Source organism: Herpailurus yagouaroundi, unplaced genomic scaffold (genome assembly GCF_014898765.1).
Source record: "Herpailurus yagouaroundi ecotype Mexico unplaced genomic scaffold, PumYag 162, whole genome shotgun sequence".
Taxonomy (NCBI): domain Eukaryota; kingdom Metazoa; phylum Chordata; class Mammalia; order Carnivora; family Felidae; genus Herpailurus; species Herpailurus yagouaroundi.
In genome coordinates, this window is record NW_024412403.1 from 38,573,003 (window position 1) to 38,591,049 (window position 18,047).

At 33.7% G+C, this 18,047-nt stretch overlaps 1 protein-coding gene and 1 pseudogene across 3 annotated transcripts in view; one reads left to right on the forward strand and one right to left on the reverse strand.

Annotated features, from left to right (window-relative positions):
* The window catches only part of CADM2 (cell adhesion molecule 2), a 1,087,048-nt gene that overhangs the window by 229,651 nt on the left and 839,350 nt on the right, over positions 1-18,047 (forward strand). The window lies entirely within an intron of this gene.
* On the reverse strand, positions 328-2,273 carry LOC121036099 (60S ribosomal protein L7a-like; annotated as a pseudogene).

Here is an 18,047-nt window from a genome sequence, read left to right on the forward strand (position 1 = left end):
GAAGCATATGTTATCCAAAACACTTAACAGTCTTTTGTATTATCTAAACCTTGATATAAATCAGGAGTAATTAAAATATAAACAAAATAAAACATTTTTTCTCATAATATGCAGCATAACAGTTAACATAGATAACATTTGGAAAGATAAATTCACATTATCAATGAGTATATAAGCTTATTTATAATAGTAATATATGACATATTTAGACATGCCATGTCTACTCTGTACATCCCTCCCCTAGTTATAATGCTGATATTTTCTTGACCAAATGAAAATGGAACACATTACTCTTGTTTCTGTATGATAAAACTTGAATTTCCTCCACAATGGAGCCTCTGAGGATTTGGTAAGAGCAGTTGAAGAGCTGTGAACTGCACTTAAGCATCTTTAAAATAAAAGTCTTTAATAAATGGAAGCCATTTGCTTCCAGCTGCTCTTAAGGACAGCAGCCCTCAAGGGGAGAAAACACAAAAATGAATGGATGCTTAATAAATATTTGTTGAATTGAATTGAGTAAGTAATTGATTATTCTTCAGCCACAGAAGTCATTCTGGAGCTTTTAGAAGGAAGGTGGTATGGCAATTTAGCTTGATCTATGTGGCATTTATTAGAGTGCCTGATAGGTAGAAGGTCCTGCTATGGTAAGACAGTATGCATCAGAAGGGATTTGATATGACACAGGCATTAGAATATGGTTGCAGGGACATAGTTGCTGGCAATAAAGAAGATTTTAAAGAGTATTTTAAACTAGAATAGAAGGAGGTGGCAGTTGCTGACATCTGATAAATCCTTAGATTTGTTATGAATATTATTTTTTTTCTTTCCCTTTGAGACTGGGAAATGAGACAAATCCACTGAAATTATCATCTTGGAACATCTAGGAAAGAGCTTAAAATTGCCTTCCAGAGCAATGGTGGAATGGTGCGACTGGTCACAAACTAGATTTTGAAAAGAAAATTTACAATACCACACAATGTAAAGTTCAGAGACTAACAAGCAGATAACATTATGACATTAGCAACCCCCACCATTTTTTGTGAAAAAGAATTTTTTATTACTTCTACATACAGAAAAATCAACAGTGTACACTTAGTCCGGTTTGGTGACCAATTCTTTAGCCTTTGCCTTTTCCAACTTGGCAATGTGAGGCACCAACTTTGGACCCAGAATGTTGCCTCCCAGGTGAAAGCAGATCTCATCATATCTGACAGTATCATTGGTCTTGATGGTTTCCACCAGCCTAGCCAGAGCTCCTTTGTCTTCTGAGTTAACCTGTGTGAAGGCAACAGTGGTGCAGCCTTCCAGTGGACCAGATGCCCCTGGCCTGTCCTTCTAGATGATAAAACAGTAGGGAACCCTCATTTTACTACCCAAGGCAGGCAGGAAGACAACCAGCTCAATGGGATCTACATCATGTGCAATCACTTCCAGCTGAGCCTTCTTATTTTCCACCAAGGTGGTGACAGTATTAACCTCAGCTTGAAGGACAGGCAGTCTCTTAGTGGGGACATCCCCTTTGCCAAGAGTTTTCTTCTCAGCTCAAGCCAACAGTCTCTGCTTGTTCTCTTGCTTTGTCTCTGGTCTGTATTTGTGAGCCAGCTTAAGCATCTGAGTGGCTATTTCGTGGTCCAGGCCTGGGTGAACTGGTTAATCATGGGAGGCACTTTTAGACCTTTATAGAGAATATCCCTTTGCTTCTGAAGCCGGATGTAGTGGGGCCATTTGGCAAAGCAGGTGAGGACCCTTTTGGGCTGGATGTCCTGTCCAGTGCCAAAATTCTTGGGCCTTTTCTCAAACAGAGGACTGACCACCTTCTTCATAACAGCAAGGGCTGGGACCATCTTTTTCTCCTTAGGTTTCTTTCCTTGAAGCATCTCGGATGGCTGGAGGAGAAAGTGCAAACTGCTTTTAAACAATCTTCAATTAAAAACAAATTTCATAATAAGAAAAATCAGTAGAAACATTTTTACCTTCAGGCATGCTCTTTTATTATACTCATCATAATTTATTTCTTTACATAGTTGAATGGCTGCCCACAGAAACATTTAGGGCAATGCTTTTCAACCACAGCACAATTAAGATTTGGGGCTGGATATTCCTTGTATTGAGGACAGTCTCATTCACCTTAGAATGTTAGCAGTGCCCGTGGCCTGTACACACTGGATGCCAGTATTAGACCCTCCCAGTCCTGACAATCGAAGATGTCTTCAGATACTACCAAATGGCCCCTAAGGGACGCTGACTAGGCTGACTGATAAATTACATGTATGTACTTGTATTTAGTTGTGTGTTTATAGTATAGAGCTAAAATGACAGATAATTTCTATGAATATATTTAAGGAAGGTGAGTTTTTTTGTGTTAATATACTTTGAAAAATTGTAATTGTGTTAGTGTTTGTAGAATGGTTACCATTTGAGGTGTCTCCTTATGTTCTTGTAAAATAATGCAAGTTCCTTGTATAGTGAACACCAATTAAATGGAAGGCACTGAACTAGAGTCTTTATACACATTATTTAATTCTTAAAAAAAATATGATGGAATGTACATCTCACAGTTAAGGAAACTGATGTTCAGGATCCTAACCCAGAACCCAAAGTCAGCTCTTATTAAAACATACAGCCTTTCTTTGTAATGAAATTGCATGGTTTAGGAAGTGGGAAGAAAAATTCTATCATATCTATGTTTTGTAGGCCACTAAGATAATATTTAACCTGCTGTTGTTTTAAAGATTGCACAATAGTTAGAGACTTTCTATTCACTGAAATCTTAAAACAATGTAATATCAATTATTTTTCAAAAAATACTTTCTATGTTTTTTTTGAGAGTTCTCCCAATAATACAACTCAGATACAAAATAGAAATGTCCCATCATAAGTTTTAGGAACCTCTTTACTAAAACTATATTAAATTTGTTATTTGAAGGAAAATATTGGATTATTTTATTCATTTGTAATTTTGTTTCTTTGTCATTTAGTAAATGCTTAACTCGCTGATTTATGAACCTGCTCTTGCCTGAAAGAGCCAAGGTAAATTGCAATTGGCAGTTCTGTAAAGGAGTCTAAATTATTTTCTTTCATGAGTAATATGAAAAATTGAAGTGTAATTGATGTTCATTAAAAACTAATGTGGATTTTTGAAGTGCAGAAATAGAAACTCTTGTCTAAAAAATATAGTAGTTGAAAAAAGTAATTTCAGTGGATTTTTAAAAAGCATAAACATATTCCTTCATCAGATCTCGGCAGACCTTTAAGCTTTGTTATAGTATTTTATAGCTATATAAAGTAATTGTCATATTTCATTGAAATAACATACACTTTTAAAAAATATTTTAACATATCTGAATTGTGAAGCATCCCTAGTGTATCAGAGTTTAATCGGTGGTATTTTTCTCTTACAAGTACATAAAACAGTGATGTGAGTTACAATTGATGTTTAGATTCAATAACTTATAAAATTTAATGAGATATATCAAAACATGTCAATGCTTAAAATTTTGATCCTAGAAATATTAATTCATATGTTAAATAATTTAGTTAATGACATTAAGTGCTAATTATAATTTCTATTGGATATGATTTAATTTCTATAGCAGAAGCCTATGAAAGACACATATCTGTAAAATATTTTCAGCATAACGTTTCTTTGCTGTCATATTTTAACAAATTATTTGTTAAATAAGTAAATAGTATTTAACATCTAAATCTGTCTAAATCTGTCTAAATATGTCTAAATATGTCTAAATACTATAAATAAATGTCTAAATATGTCTAAATATGTCTAAATATGTCTAAATATGTCTAAATACTATAAATAAATGTCTAAATACTATATACATGAACAAACCATTTTGATAGCTGATAAACCTTTTCAGAAATACATATTTAAGTAACCACATAATTACTATATATCAACGCGATAAGTTTATCAGTTCCAGTTGTGGATTTTGACTCATTGTAAGTACACAAAATATATTTTTTAAAATATGAGAATGATAATTTTATGAAGATATGATTATTTACGTATTTGCTCAGGATATTTTCTGTTGATTGTTTTCTATAGTATAGGTACAGGGATTTATTTTACTGTTACATAGTTCATATAGTTAGACATTTTATTTTCAGAATATCTGAAATTCAATATGTGTATTTCTTTTTTTCATATTTGTTTGCTCATAAAAATATCCTGTACATGTCAATCAGTGTAACCTAGTTTGAGCAGAAATATTATTGTAGGATTACATTTGGTTATCTGTCTTTTTCTAAGCATGAAAAGCCCTTGATATAATATCTTTTAAGCAAGCATTTTAAAAATGAAGAGCAAATAGACAAGGGTTTTGAAGTTTGAATCTGTTGACGCAGAAAGTTAGCTATTAATATTACATATATTCAAACTAATCACAATTTATGGAATTAACTGTAAGTGAAACCATGTAGAATGGCATTTCATGCTTTTGGTTTTTTGTGACTTGAAAGGGAGTTGTTTTCCTCTGACAGATTACAAAGGATTTGGTATCAACTTTCCATTTCTCAAATTTAGGTTGCAGGTTTTTTTTCTTTTGTTTTCTTTTCCATTCTTTTCTTTTCTTTGTCTAAGTGACAAGTGGAAGGTTTCCAAACCTTGAATAAGTAATTTTGCATACCCGATAATCAAAAGTTAAATTGAATCAGGGATTTGAAATAATTATTTAGGTAATTTAAGTTCCAATCAGTAGCTCATTTTGATAGAAAAATCTATTATGCTTATCAGGAGGACACATTAAATAATTGATATGCACTTATGTTCTGAAGTAAACAGTGTACAAAACTTGTTAGATACTACTTTGCCTGTCCTCCAGAAGCTTACTATTTTAACAGAAAATGCATGGATGTGCATAGGCACAGATAACTCTGAATAAATGAAGTAAAAGATGGTCCTTTTAAAATGATAAACATTTATTTTCTCTCAATTTCTGTGAGTCAGGCATCTAGGCAAGATTTAGCTGGGACCTCTGGTTGAAAGGCTCTCCCAAAGCTGTATAATCAAGGTGTAGGTTAGGGTAGTAGTCATCTCAAGGCTCAAATGAGGTCCATGTCCAAGCTCACTGTGTCACTTGACTGTTGACACAGGTCCTGTTGACACAGGTCCTCCATGACTATTGTCCAGAGATTCAATTCTCTATTGGGCAGTTCACACATAACAGCTGGTTTCCCTCAGCAAAAGCAAAAGAGAGCCAGAGAGAGTGAGCAAGACAAAAGGCAGAATATTTTGTAACCTAATCCTGGAAGTGACATCCTATTATTTTATACATTGTATTCTTTAGAAATCAGTCTCTAGGTCCCAACCACCCTCAAAAACAGAGGAATATTCAAAGACAAGGAACACTGAGGGTCATTTTAGAAGCTGTCTGCCACAGAGTCCTCAGTAGGATGTCTGTTCTCTTCTAAAGCTGAAGTTTTTATTTTCTTTATGTGATTATGTACTTTTTTCCCTTAAAAAATATCTCTTGTTTTCTTTCGCCACATCTTTTTTTCTAACTTCTGTGAAGTTTTGTAACTACTCTTTTCAATCATCTTAAACCAGAAACCTAATAGGCACATGCATCTGTTGAAATTGACACTCTTTGCCTTACCCAATGTGTTGTATTTGAATGCCTTGGCTGTATTGGGTTTGGACTTAAAATGAATTAAGGAAATTACAAGTGAAATTTGCCCGTGAAATTATATTATTCCCTAAACTCACACAAAATCAATGCCTGCAGAAATTTAAAAGGTGATAATTTTGAGTAGGGCATTTTTAAAGAAGGCAGAGAAAAGAAGTGGTAGGAGAGTATTGAGCAAATTAATGTACATTAAATCTGAATCATTGAATGTAACAAGGGAATGTGTCCTCTTATGTGCTGCCATCTTCAACTTGTAGAATGCAGTGATTATTATTTCTTACTAACTTCCATAAGTTTTAATTTCCCCTGATGAACTAGGATTTATTGTTCTCATAAAGTTTTCTTAATAAATGCAATGAGATTGGTAACTGCGCCAATTAATTAGTCAAGTACATATAAAATCCCTAGTGTTTATTTAATTTGATCTTTAAAAAAGAGTCAAAATACAGATATGTAAAAAGATAAAATGTGTAGTGACTTTTTTTTTTTTATTTCAAATTTTACTTTTAGAAAACAGAATTGTATAGGTTATTGTGCTTTGTTATCAGTATAGGTAAATGATATTTTATGGGCAAACACATATATAAACAAATAGAAGTCCTTAGAACAGATACTGGCCAGGAAGCTAACAATTATCATTGTAAAATTAATTGCTATGTAAAGTTACATCCTTTTAGGGTTACCTATTACTTTCTTTTCATATAACCTAATGAAAATCTTGCTCTGTATCACATTTTCTTTTATTTGTATACGTTTAGATAGCTCATACCTTTTTTTTTTTGAGTCATTCATCAACAGTGATATATTTGTGATATATACAATCTAAGTAGATTGTAGTTTAATTACATCATAGCATCTGATAACAAAGCAATGGCTCTAGGGGTGCCTCAGAGGCTCAGTATGTTAAGTAGTCGACTCTCCATTTCTGCTCAGGTCATGATCTCAAGCCTCCTGAGACTGAGCCCCATGTTGGTCTCTGCACTGACAGCATAGTGAGTGCTTGGGATTCTCCCTTTCCCTCTCTCTGCCCCTTTTCTGCTTGTGTTCTCTCTCTTTCTCTCTCTCAAAATAAATAAATATTAAAAAAATCAATGGCTCTGAATAAAGGCACAATAAGGGCAGAGACTTTGTCAGTTTTACACTCCACTACATATCCAAATAGCTGTTGAATGAATGGGTGAATGAATAAATGAATGTATAAATATGTTACATGACTAATTGAGGTATAAGGCATACTAAATTTAGAAAACCTAAATGATTAACTTTTCCCAAATCCTCGTCAGCAGAGATACTGTTTTCTTAATTTTTGGAGCAGTTTATTTTAACTAACAGAAAACTCGTGATCTCTGGAAGGCCTCCATATGCAGATTCATGCTATGGAAGAGCTGCTTCTGTACAGACAATAAGACAAACTTTATTTCACTAACTACACAAAACACATCTAACTTTGTTGTCACAATGTCTCATAAACTCAATTGTTCATGTGAAATGTAATTTTACTTGTAAAATGATATATTTATTGACAACTTATAATAAATCATTCATACTAAGAGAAAAATACATCACATTGTCGAGCATAAGAGCAGAAATTAGAGGCCCATGAAATCAACTTCAGGGTATACTAGATGGCACAATTATGATACACAAAATTGAATCTTCAAGATCTGAAGTAGTACTTTGCTGGGAAATTCTAATGCTTCTTGCTCAACTTTTAAACAAAAGAATTGAATTTTAGAAATCAATTATTTGGTAAAAACAGCACTCATCTTCCCGTTATTCTCAGTAGTGTATTTCTATGTGTCCTGTTGACATTGAAATCATTTGGGAAATACCAACTTGTTGTTGTTGTTGTTGTTGTTGTTGTTGTTCTCCTTAGGCGTTCACAAGCACTTATCTTCCTTAGTCATCCCTAAGAGAAGACACTGAGTACGTGGCATGTGCTAAATGCCTTGTTACATGCCATGTGGGCTGCCAAGAAGTGCAGGAGTAGGAAGGAACCCCAAAGAGATTTCAAGTGGGAATGCAGATAGAGAGTTTCAGAATAAGTGTGTACCTGTTTCAGAAAGTGAACAAGTAGAGACTGGTGTAAAATGGGAAAAGGTGGAAATATTTGTGAAGGAAATGGGAAGTTATGGTTTTTACCTGCACTTCTCATGCTGATATCACTGACGTGGAGCAAGAGAAGAGGAGGAGAGAAAAGTGGGGCCAGCATGGAACCATAGGATTTAACTTATTATGGGTTCATGTTGTAGAACAGACAGTTAAGACAGGTCTTTTTTTAAGGACTGTAAAAAGACCAAATTTGACTTAGATGTGTAAGACAACAGAGAACAATTACAAGTTATTTTAAGATGAAAGCAGCATTTAAAGAACACAGTCTGGCAGGATAATTAATGATGGATTGTTAGGCAGTAAATTAAGAGATAGAGAAACTATATGGAGAAAGGGAGATGCTGCAGCCTTTCATGGTCAAAGTAAGGAGGGTTTGAGGTTCCAGAAATAATGACAGTGTAAATAAGGAAGTATGGCTATACTTCTAAGAAACTTGATATGGCAAACAGGTATTAAAATACAAGAGATGAGATATATTCTGTAGGATTCATAGGATTTTGTAAATTAGTTGTAGGACTCCAATTTTTTGAACTGAATAGTTAGAAGAAGGATGATATCAAGGGTATGATAGCTCCTTTTCCTCATTTCAATGTCTACTTTAATATTGAGGTGATAGATTTTGAGCAGTGACCATATTGATAATAATTGGCAAAGTTTAGCATGGATAACTCACTGTTTTTAACCAAGAATTTTACTTTTCTCCAAAATCTGCTTCTCTTTACATGATAGAATGTCCTGATATCTCATTCACCTTGTTTCAGGGTATGAACTTACCATGATTCCCATTATTCCTACATTTCCCTCAAACACTAGTATCCCTGCTCCACAACCTTCCATCCCATTGCTACTTTCCTTGTTAGGACCATTACTCTTTCTAACCCAGGCTGCTACAGTCGCTGTCAGACTTCTTTCCTCACTTCCAGTCTTTTCCCACTACAGTGCATTCTCCAATTACTGTGATGTATCTTCCTACATCACAGATCTGATTATGTCATGCCCAGCTTACAAAATTTGTCACCTTCTTGTCCATAGAATAATTCCCAGTTCCCTAGGGACAGAAAATATCTTCTTATCATCTCATACATTCAACAAATGCATCCACTGAACACCTTAAAATGTGCCACACACTGGCTAGGAAAGCTCTGGAAAGCAAAAGTTGACATTGTCCCTGCCCCTGTGGAACCTAAAATACAGTGGAGGACACAGATACTAATCAAATAATTACACCAAAAATGTAAAATTGCAGCTGTATGAAGTACTGTTGAGAAGTTTGTGAAATTGGGACTTTACCCCAGTAGGGAAGTCAGAGAAGAATCTCTGTAGAAGTATTTCAGGAACTAACATCTGGAGCATAGGTTGGTTGGCAAAGAAGAAAGTACTAGGTTTATCATAAAGTAGGCTCCTAGAGAGAAGAGCACCTGTAAAGTCCCGTTGCATGCAGAAATATGCCAGGTGGGAGGGACTTCAACATTTTCACTGAGTCTGGACCAGAGAGATTTATAGAGCAGAATCTCACAAAATAAGGCTCAAGAGAGGAGAATGGAATACCAAAGGTTTATAGATTAGTGAGTTTATTCTGAACCATTGGGAAACTAATGAGACACTTTATGTAAGAGGGTGGCTTGATCAGAAATGCATTTAGAAAAGAACACGTATGGTGGGTTTGCAGGGAATGATCAATCTGGGCAAAGCCAATAGGCAAATGGGTGTTTGCTAGGACAAATGTGATGACAGTGGTGATTTTAAAGATTTGAAAAGAAAGAAGTTTTTGTCTGATGACCGAAATACAATAAATGCCTATGTCTGACTATCGTGTTGATGAAGGAACAATATAAACAGTAGAAATAAGAATTAAAAAAATAAGGAGACAAAATGAAATGACTTGGAAGCTAGAATGTCATAGAGGCTGTGGCAGAAAGAAATCTATGTCTGTTACAGAGCATTTGGAATCCTCATGCATGAGAAACATCATGCTTGCTACCTAGGAATCCATTCTCTCAGCGGCTTTGTGATACAGTTTAAGAAGCTATGCAATCCCAGCTTTCCAGGAGGCACCACATCGTATTTTCATGAAGTTTCATTTGAGAACTACCTGCATTGCTATCATCAAATGTAAATAAAAATATCTCAAGGACAGAGGCAGACCCCTGCTTCTGCATTTTTAACAAGTCCTGCTAGTCTTCTTGATGGAATCTAAACTTTCAGAAAGAGTGGGAAACATACTAGAGCATGGATTTAGTGTTAAAAGTACTCAAAGTGTGGCACGTTTTACAAATGCACATGCTGAAAACATGGAAACATGCTGCACATTGGAAAACCTTTGTGCAGATAAATTTGGAAGGTAAATCTTAGTTGCATTGCTAGGCTGATGGCATTGTAAAAGTCACTTAATTTCTGTGGATTCCAGTTGAAGAGATTTGTGTTTTGGCTTTTCCAAGTCTCCTGCCTCTCATTAATCAAAATGATGTCCCCTATCTGTCTCAGTTTCTTGCCCCACCTCTATGAGAAGCTTTGGGGAATCTAGTCTCTTTGAGTCCCAAAGGGTCTGGCTTGAGAATGGTAAAACTCTGCGTCCTCCACCTAAGGTCCAAACTAACTTGTGGGATACTGAAACAGTGGTGGCCTTCTGTAACACTCAGCAGACTGCTGATCTGTAATGTGGGAAGTGCTTAAACTAGATTTGATGCATGAAGCATTAAGAGGAAGGAGATTGCCTTCCTCTATTGTATTGAAATTATTTTAAATTTTGCAAATGGTTAAATCCCACCCAGGAGTTTTTAGCCATTTCATAATAAAAAGAGGTAATGGATTTTTGACAATATAAATAAGCCACAACAACCAGAAACACAAACACACACACACACACGCACACGCAGACACACATCCATACATACACACACATTTTGTAACTGATTGGAAAACTGTCAGTCCATAGAGCTGAGTTAAAAGTATCTAATTATTGTAAAAATACTACTTGCAGTTGGGGCACCTGGGTGGCTCAGTCGGTTAAGCGTCTGACTTCGGTTCAGGTCGTGATCTCTCAGTGCAGTTTGGGAGTTCAAGCCCCGAAATCAGGCTTTACGTTGACAGCTCAGAGCCTGGAGCCTGCTTTGGATTCTGTCGATCTCTCTCTACTCCTCCCCTACTTGTGCTCTGTCTCTCTCTCTTTCAAAAATAAATAAATATTAAAAAAATAAAAAAAAAATACTGCTTGCAGTCTAGAGCAAAGTAGGCTATACATTTACATATATGTGCTAAAAAATCAGTGACAAGTGTATGCCTCGTCTAAAACTCTTAGGCTTATAACAAGTCAGATTTATTTTTGTTTTTGATAACAGCAGAAAATGTTTTTTAAAAAAGGTTAAATATTGGTTTATCACATGACAGTGAGCTATTTAATAATTGATAAAAAATGTAATAGGGTATGAAAACAATTGTCATTTTAAACAGGACTGTTTCAATATCTGAAGTATAACGAGGGATACAATAATTTTTATTTTCAAAATTAATAAAAACTTCACCCAAATAATCTTGAATACTATTGTTCCCTGGATAAAAATTCAATCTGAAACTGACAATTACACACATGGCAAATCTTTATACTGGGTTAGAGTGTCCCCAGCAGGTGGTTTACTTATGATTAATGATTTACAGTTCTTGAATATTCAGATTGGTAAATGTGCTGGTGCTTTGTAATTACCAAACTCTTATTACCCCAGCTTGCCTTATGACAGCTTGCCTTCATTTTAAACATGTTGGTTTTGAACATGATTTAAAATGAGTGCCAAAGTATGAGGTGTCTTCATGCATTGACTGCTATGGGCAAACACACTGTACATGCTTTTTTTTCTGTGTTGACAAAAATAAATTATAATTTTCTGATAGCTTGTTCAGTATATTCAGATTTTAAAATGACAGTGACTACTAGTTTTCTGTATCTCTTCCATCATAGTTTGTCATGAGTTACAACTCAAAGCATAATCAAATACTTATTTTATTATAATTTATAAGATGCTTATATTTTAGAATTGTAACTCATCAGGGGACTAGTTCAACTTTAATAATATTTGGCAAAATTGAGAACATATAGAAGACTTATAAAGAGCTTTACAGATATAACATAATTTATCCTAGAAAAGATAAAATAAAGCAGTGTATTGATTTTTATTTTGAAGTACATGAAGGCTTGTTTTGGTTGATAATAGACTGAAAATGCATAGGAAAACTCAGTGTGTAGAAAAAACCCTATTCTTAGAAGACCTTGACACCTATTAATTATCATCTGGAAAAAGTCATTTAAACATCTCTAAGTTTTTGTTCACTAATCTGTACACGGAAGCTAAAAATACTGCCTTAATTATATCAAAGATATTTTTTGAGAATCAGATGATTCAATTTCCTGCTAAATTTTGTGGGCATGATGTAGGCAAGGAGCATCTTGCTTGAATTCCTTTGTAGGTAATAGGTACTTCAGTGTTTGCTAATGAATGAATGACTCAAATTAGATGGTAAATAAAAGTAAATTACAAATAGTTTTTAAAGCATTGTGTGAGTTTAAGTAAAGAAGGAAATCTTTTTTTCAGGTTTACTTCTTTATTTTTGAAAGACGGGGGCGGGGTGGAGGGAATGTGCAGGGGAGGGGCAGAGAGAGAGGGAGAGAGAGAATCCCTAGCCCGATGCCAGACTCAAACCCATGAACTGTGAGATCATAACCTGAGCTGGACAAAATCAAGAGTTGGATACTCAACCAACTGAGCCACCCAGGTGCCCCTAGAAGGAAATCTTAATGGGCCTAGGTTAAACCTTTTTCTATGTTTTAGGACAACCATTGGCAGTTGTTAATTATGGAAACTCTCATACTCATAATAACTTGGTAAGAATCCTTTTGTTTCTTTTTGTTTTTCAATCTTGAAGAAAAAAATCAAATATATTGTGTTCTTATTTTACACATTGCACGTATATTTACTGAGTTACTGGAAGAAAGAAAAACAACAACATGAGTTTGGTCTCATGGACTTATGTCCAGTTAAAGGTTAAAGAACACAAAACAATGTTAAATACATGGTTTTATAATAACAGTTGTGATCAATGCAGTGTACAATGGAGGTTTAACAAGTTGACAACCCCACAGCCTGCAAAGTGGAAAGCAATGTACCAGGAATATTATAAGTGGTTGTAGCCAAGAAAAATTTATTTTAGCATATAATTTGTGCCACTCTGTTTGGCACTAGGGATAAATGTAAGTAAGATAGACAGGTTGAGACAAACTTATGCCTATATATTTCATTTTATAGCTGAGGAAATAAAAGCTCCAAGAGATTGGGTTTCTTGTCTAAAAACATACAGATAGTTTATTAACTGGGCACTCCCACCCAAATGCGTTTGACTCTACCATGCTGTTTCCTCTAATTCATTTAGACACTGAGTTGGGAAGTATTATTTAGGGACACCTCCATTTTTGGCATTAAATGTATCCAGTGTAAACGACATAAGCATAAGAGAATTATCCAACTCTGTTGTTATGCTTTTTTAATGTCTATGTTTCTTAATGTCTATTTCTTATAATAGTGCTGCCCTGTATTTTACTCTTTTTTTTAATGGTGCCTTCTAAGAGCACATATACTGTATTTTTATGGTTAAAAGTGTAATCTGCCGAAGTGATTGTTTGCATTGTCTGAGGGCCCATTACTGCTATAAAGAGATCATAGACCCATCATCTGTATGATGTCTTTTGTCTTGGGGCAGGTTGCATTGCTGATCACAAGCTTGTCCTAGTTACCGCAATACAGTCAGTGGTATAACTTATTAAACTGCTTTTCTTTTATGCTTATCCTTTTTAGTATTTAACACAATGCATATGTTGAAACAAATTGGCCTAATTCATAGAAGTTATAATTTTATAATTATTCTCGAGTATTTACAGAAGCAATAGTATTCTGAAATATCCTAGCATTTTTATAAACACTATCTATTTATCACTTCACATTTTTAAATATTTGTTGGTATACAATTTTTAACAATCTTAAAATGACTATTTCCATTCTGTAGGAGAGATTTCTTTTAGTTATGCTTTCTTATATGGTCATATAACCTCTATCTGTGACTATTCACAACCTAATTTACCTTTCTTACATGTTCACAACAATGCTAATAGCATTTTTTTATTTGGGGACTTTTTTTGGTTTGTGCTTACATTGCAACAATATCCCTCAATAAATATTATATATTAATTTAGGCATAAATCACACTAGTGTCATTTGGGTAACTTCATGTTACACAATAAAAGAAAATCATTTAATTTTTCACAGGTAATTTTGTTTGATTTTTTTAAAAAGAATTTATTGATTTATGACTTACATTTTAATTTTCACTGGCCATTTGATAAAATACATACATAAATATTAATATCTATATATACATACAAAACAATAGTAGTCATTAATCACTTCTTTAGTCTGTGAACAATAAAATATATTGATACTCTTATTGTTCGTGACTGCACTGAGCTAAGTTCACTTATTTCTCCCCATGCGAATTAAATGTCTTCACTCTTCTTTAATTGCTATGTGCTTAATTTTCTTCCACTGCAGGAAGCCCAGCTATTTATAGGTTTAACTTCTGTTAGGTTTTCCATCATTTGATCCTTACTGATCCATTACAATACATTGTGCTTTCATGATTCATGTTGTCTTACATTTATTACTACCACACTACCTGTTTTTTATGACATTTTTAATATGCACTGTGGTGTGCATAAAACATTAAATGAGCTAAAATGAGCAATTGGTGATTATATTTATATTCATATTATAATATGTCTATGCTATTATTTCTGTGGTTTTCTAACTATGCATTAGTGGGTTGGAAGGAGAGCCAGAAAGGGTTTTTAAGGTCAATTATTATTGGGGTACAAATCTCCATTTGGATTTTCACAAACTCATATTTCATGGGCAATCCAAATTCTTTGAAGTATGCAGAACATGTAAAATATGAGGTCTGTGTGGCATTTCCAATAACTGAAGTTCCTGTAGCAACTTTTATTAACAGAAGAAGAGTATGGATAAGATGAAGTGCATCTCATCTTTTTTCAATTTACACCTGTTTGGAACCTAAATATCTTGAAGAAATGATCTATTACTATTAGCCATTTTCACTATTTGAATACATGTGTATGTGTTCTAACTTAACCCCACGTAAAAATAACTTCAAAGGACTTTTCTTATTAATAACCCTCGAATAAGTAATTAATGTTTATTCGTATTAAACATTATAACCATAATCTCATTGTTTTTATAAAACTGAAGATTTAAAAAAATATTGAATGATTGATTCTGCAAATGATTTAACCAAACTTTACATGTTTTTCTCTCATAGAACATTTTTTTAAAAAAAATTTAATGTTTTATTTATTTTTAAGACAGAGAGAGACAGAGCATGATGGGGATGGGGCAGAGAAAGAGGGAGACACAGAATCGGAAGCTGGCTCCAGGCTCTGAGCTGCAAGCACAGATCCAGACTCAGGGCTCAAACTCACTAACTGTGAGATCATGACCTGAGCCAAAGCTGGACACTCGACCAACTGAGCCACCCAGGCGCCCCACTCTCATAGAATTTTTAACTGTCAACTGCTGACATTACCATTTGTATTAGCTCTACCCAAGCAAAATAGGTTTTCTAACATACATATACATATACACACATGTATATATGTGTCTGTGTATATATATATATATATATATATATACACACACACACACACACATACATGTATATGTGTGTATATATATACTTACATATGTATATATGTATATATGTAGCTATGTTTATTAATTTAGACTTTTTAGTCTGTTAAGGAAATACCATTCTCCTATTTAATATGATGTTGTCAAAAATATCTTTTAAAGCTCCTTTAAAACACATTTTCCCCTATTTTTATTTAATAGCAGACATTATGGATAATGTCTATAAAATTAGAAATACCTATAAGAAGTTTTGAAGCTGCCATTGAAATTTGACAATAAAATTCTCAAATAATTTTATTTCTTTGAAATAAAAGTGATGATTTCTTTAGAGCTGAAATAAATCTGTCTTGTATAGTTATATCATGGTATGGTTATCAATAATTTAAGGAAATGCATAAGAATTTTGTTTTATTATTTTTTAAACTGTATACTTTATAAAATTATGACTCTTTAAAAGGTTTTTGATCTCCAATGTAGATAGGATATGCAGCTATTTTTTTTTAAATTTTTTTTTCAAGTTTATTTATTTTTGGGACAGAGAGAGACAGAGCATGAACAGGGGAGGGGCAGAGAGAGAGGGAGACACAGAATCGGAAACAGGCTCCAGGCTCTGAGCCATCAGCCCAGAGCCTGACGCGGGGCTCGAACTCCCGGACCACGAGATCATGACCTGGCTGAAGTCGGACGCTTAACCCACTGCGCCACCCAGGCGCCCCTTATGCAGCTTTTTTTAAAGAAAATTAGCTTAAATTACTTTGTTTCACTTAAATTATGTAAATAAAAAATATAATATCACAATATGTTATCATTTTAGAACTATAAGTTATATTTAGAAAGAAATGTAAGAAGTAACTTTGATGACCACAGTAAGTAGATGATAGATTATATATTAAAATAACTTGGTGCCAGTAAAACATTACCAAAACTTTTTTCTATTTTCCAGTGGCAAGATATTTGCAATGTCCTCAAAATTTAAAAGGAAAAGTTATGAGGCTGAACAACACACTACATGAATATTTGATTTTGAACTTAAATCAAGATCACCTTTGATTATCGAGCCTAAGATGTTTTTCTTCACATTATTAGACAGTTACCTTTAATCTCCATAATATATCATTTTTCTTTGAGAAATAGCTCAAACTTATTCAAAACAAAAACCTAAAACAAACAAAACAAACAACAATAACACTTCATGGAGACTTGCAAACCAAAGCAAACCAAACACTTGAATCCTAATGTGATATAGTCAGAAAGTTCTGTATTTTGCGACAGATCATCTGTTTTCTAGTTCCCACATTTACCTGTGGCCCAGATTTGCTTTCTTTTGTTTTTATTGACGATATTACTTAATTTTTGTTAACCTCATTTTCCTTATCTGTCAAAATAGACACTGGAATATTTGATCACTGAAGTCATTATTTTATTATAAATGAAATCTTGTCAAATTACAGTAGAAGAATTTAGGTCACTTTATAAACTAATTTCAGTGACTTTTTTCAGCCTGTCATGATAAATGAGTTAAGAATTTTTTCAAAAGTTAAGTTTTTTTTGTCCTTTTTCCAGTTATAAATTCTCAATTTCATTTAATCTCATTTATTTTATGTCTGCTTTGATATTATGTAAAAAATGCTTTTTCATATTTTTAGGTCTTATGAAGATTATTGATAATATATAATTTCTATGAAAAAGACCTTGGACTAGAGGGTTTCTTTGGTTTTTATTTAAATTCTAGTTAGTTAACGTATAGTATAATATTGGTTTCAGGAGTTGAATTCAGTGATTCATTACTTGCATATAATACGCAGTGCTTATCACAAATGCCCTCCTTAATCCATCATTCATTTAACCTGTCCACCATATTTCTTAAATAACTTCACACTCATAATATTAGAAATGGAATCTAGTCACTGTCATGACCTCCTCCAGGAAAATAATATTTGAGATCCTACAAAGAAAAGACATTAAAGAGAAGTGGCTACAGGGCAGAATGAGTTACTTACACGCACACACGCACACACACACACACACACGGGGTGACAAATAATTATTTTAGTATTAAACAATAGCAAGTTATTTCAAAATTGAAAGTTTATAGGTCATTTGTTATAATATTTGAATGAAACATATTTTAATGCAAACCCGTAACCTTTCATCAGAATGATAGATGTTGGTTCTTATTTCCTTTGTGAAGGATAACCCTTTCTCTCCCTAATGATATAAATCCAAACTGTCTGTTCCAAATCTTCCAGGTTATGGCTAAATGAATAGGCCATCTCTGGTTATTTGCTTCACCCTCTGAAAATTTGTTTTCATTTTTCAGAGGCATTTTTGCGTTGTATATTGGGTAACTGACATGTCCTTTTATGAAAATTATAAGTTATTTAGGTAAAACACTTTATTTCTGAATTATCAGTTATTTAGGTAAAGCATTATATTTCTGATATATTATTTAGGTAAAACATTATATTCCTAGAAATTTTCCTTATGTCTTCCTGTTTTATTTTATATCTGCTGTATGGTACAATTGTTCTTCCATAAAACCCCAAACTTC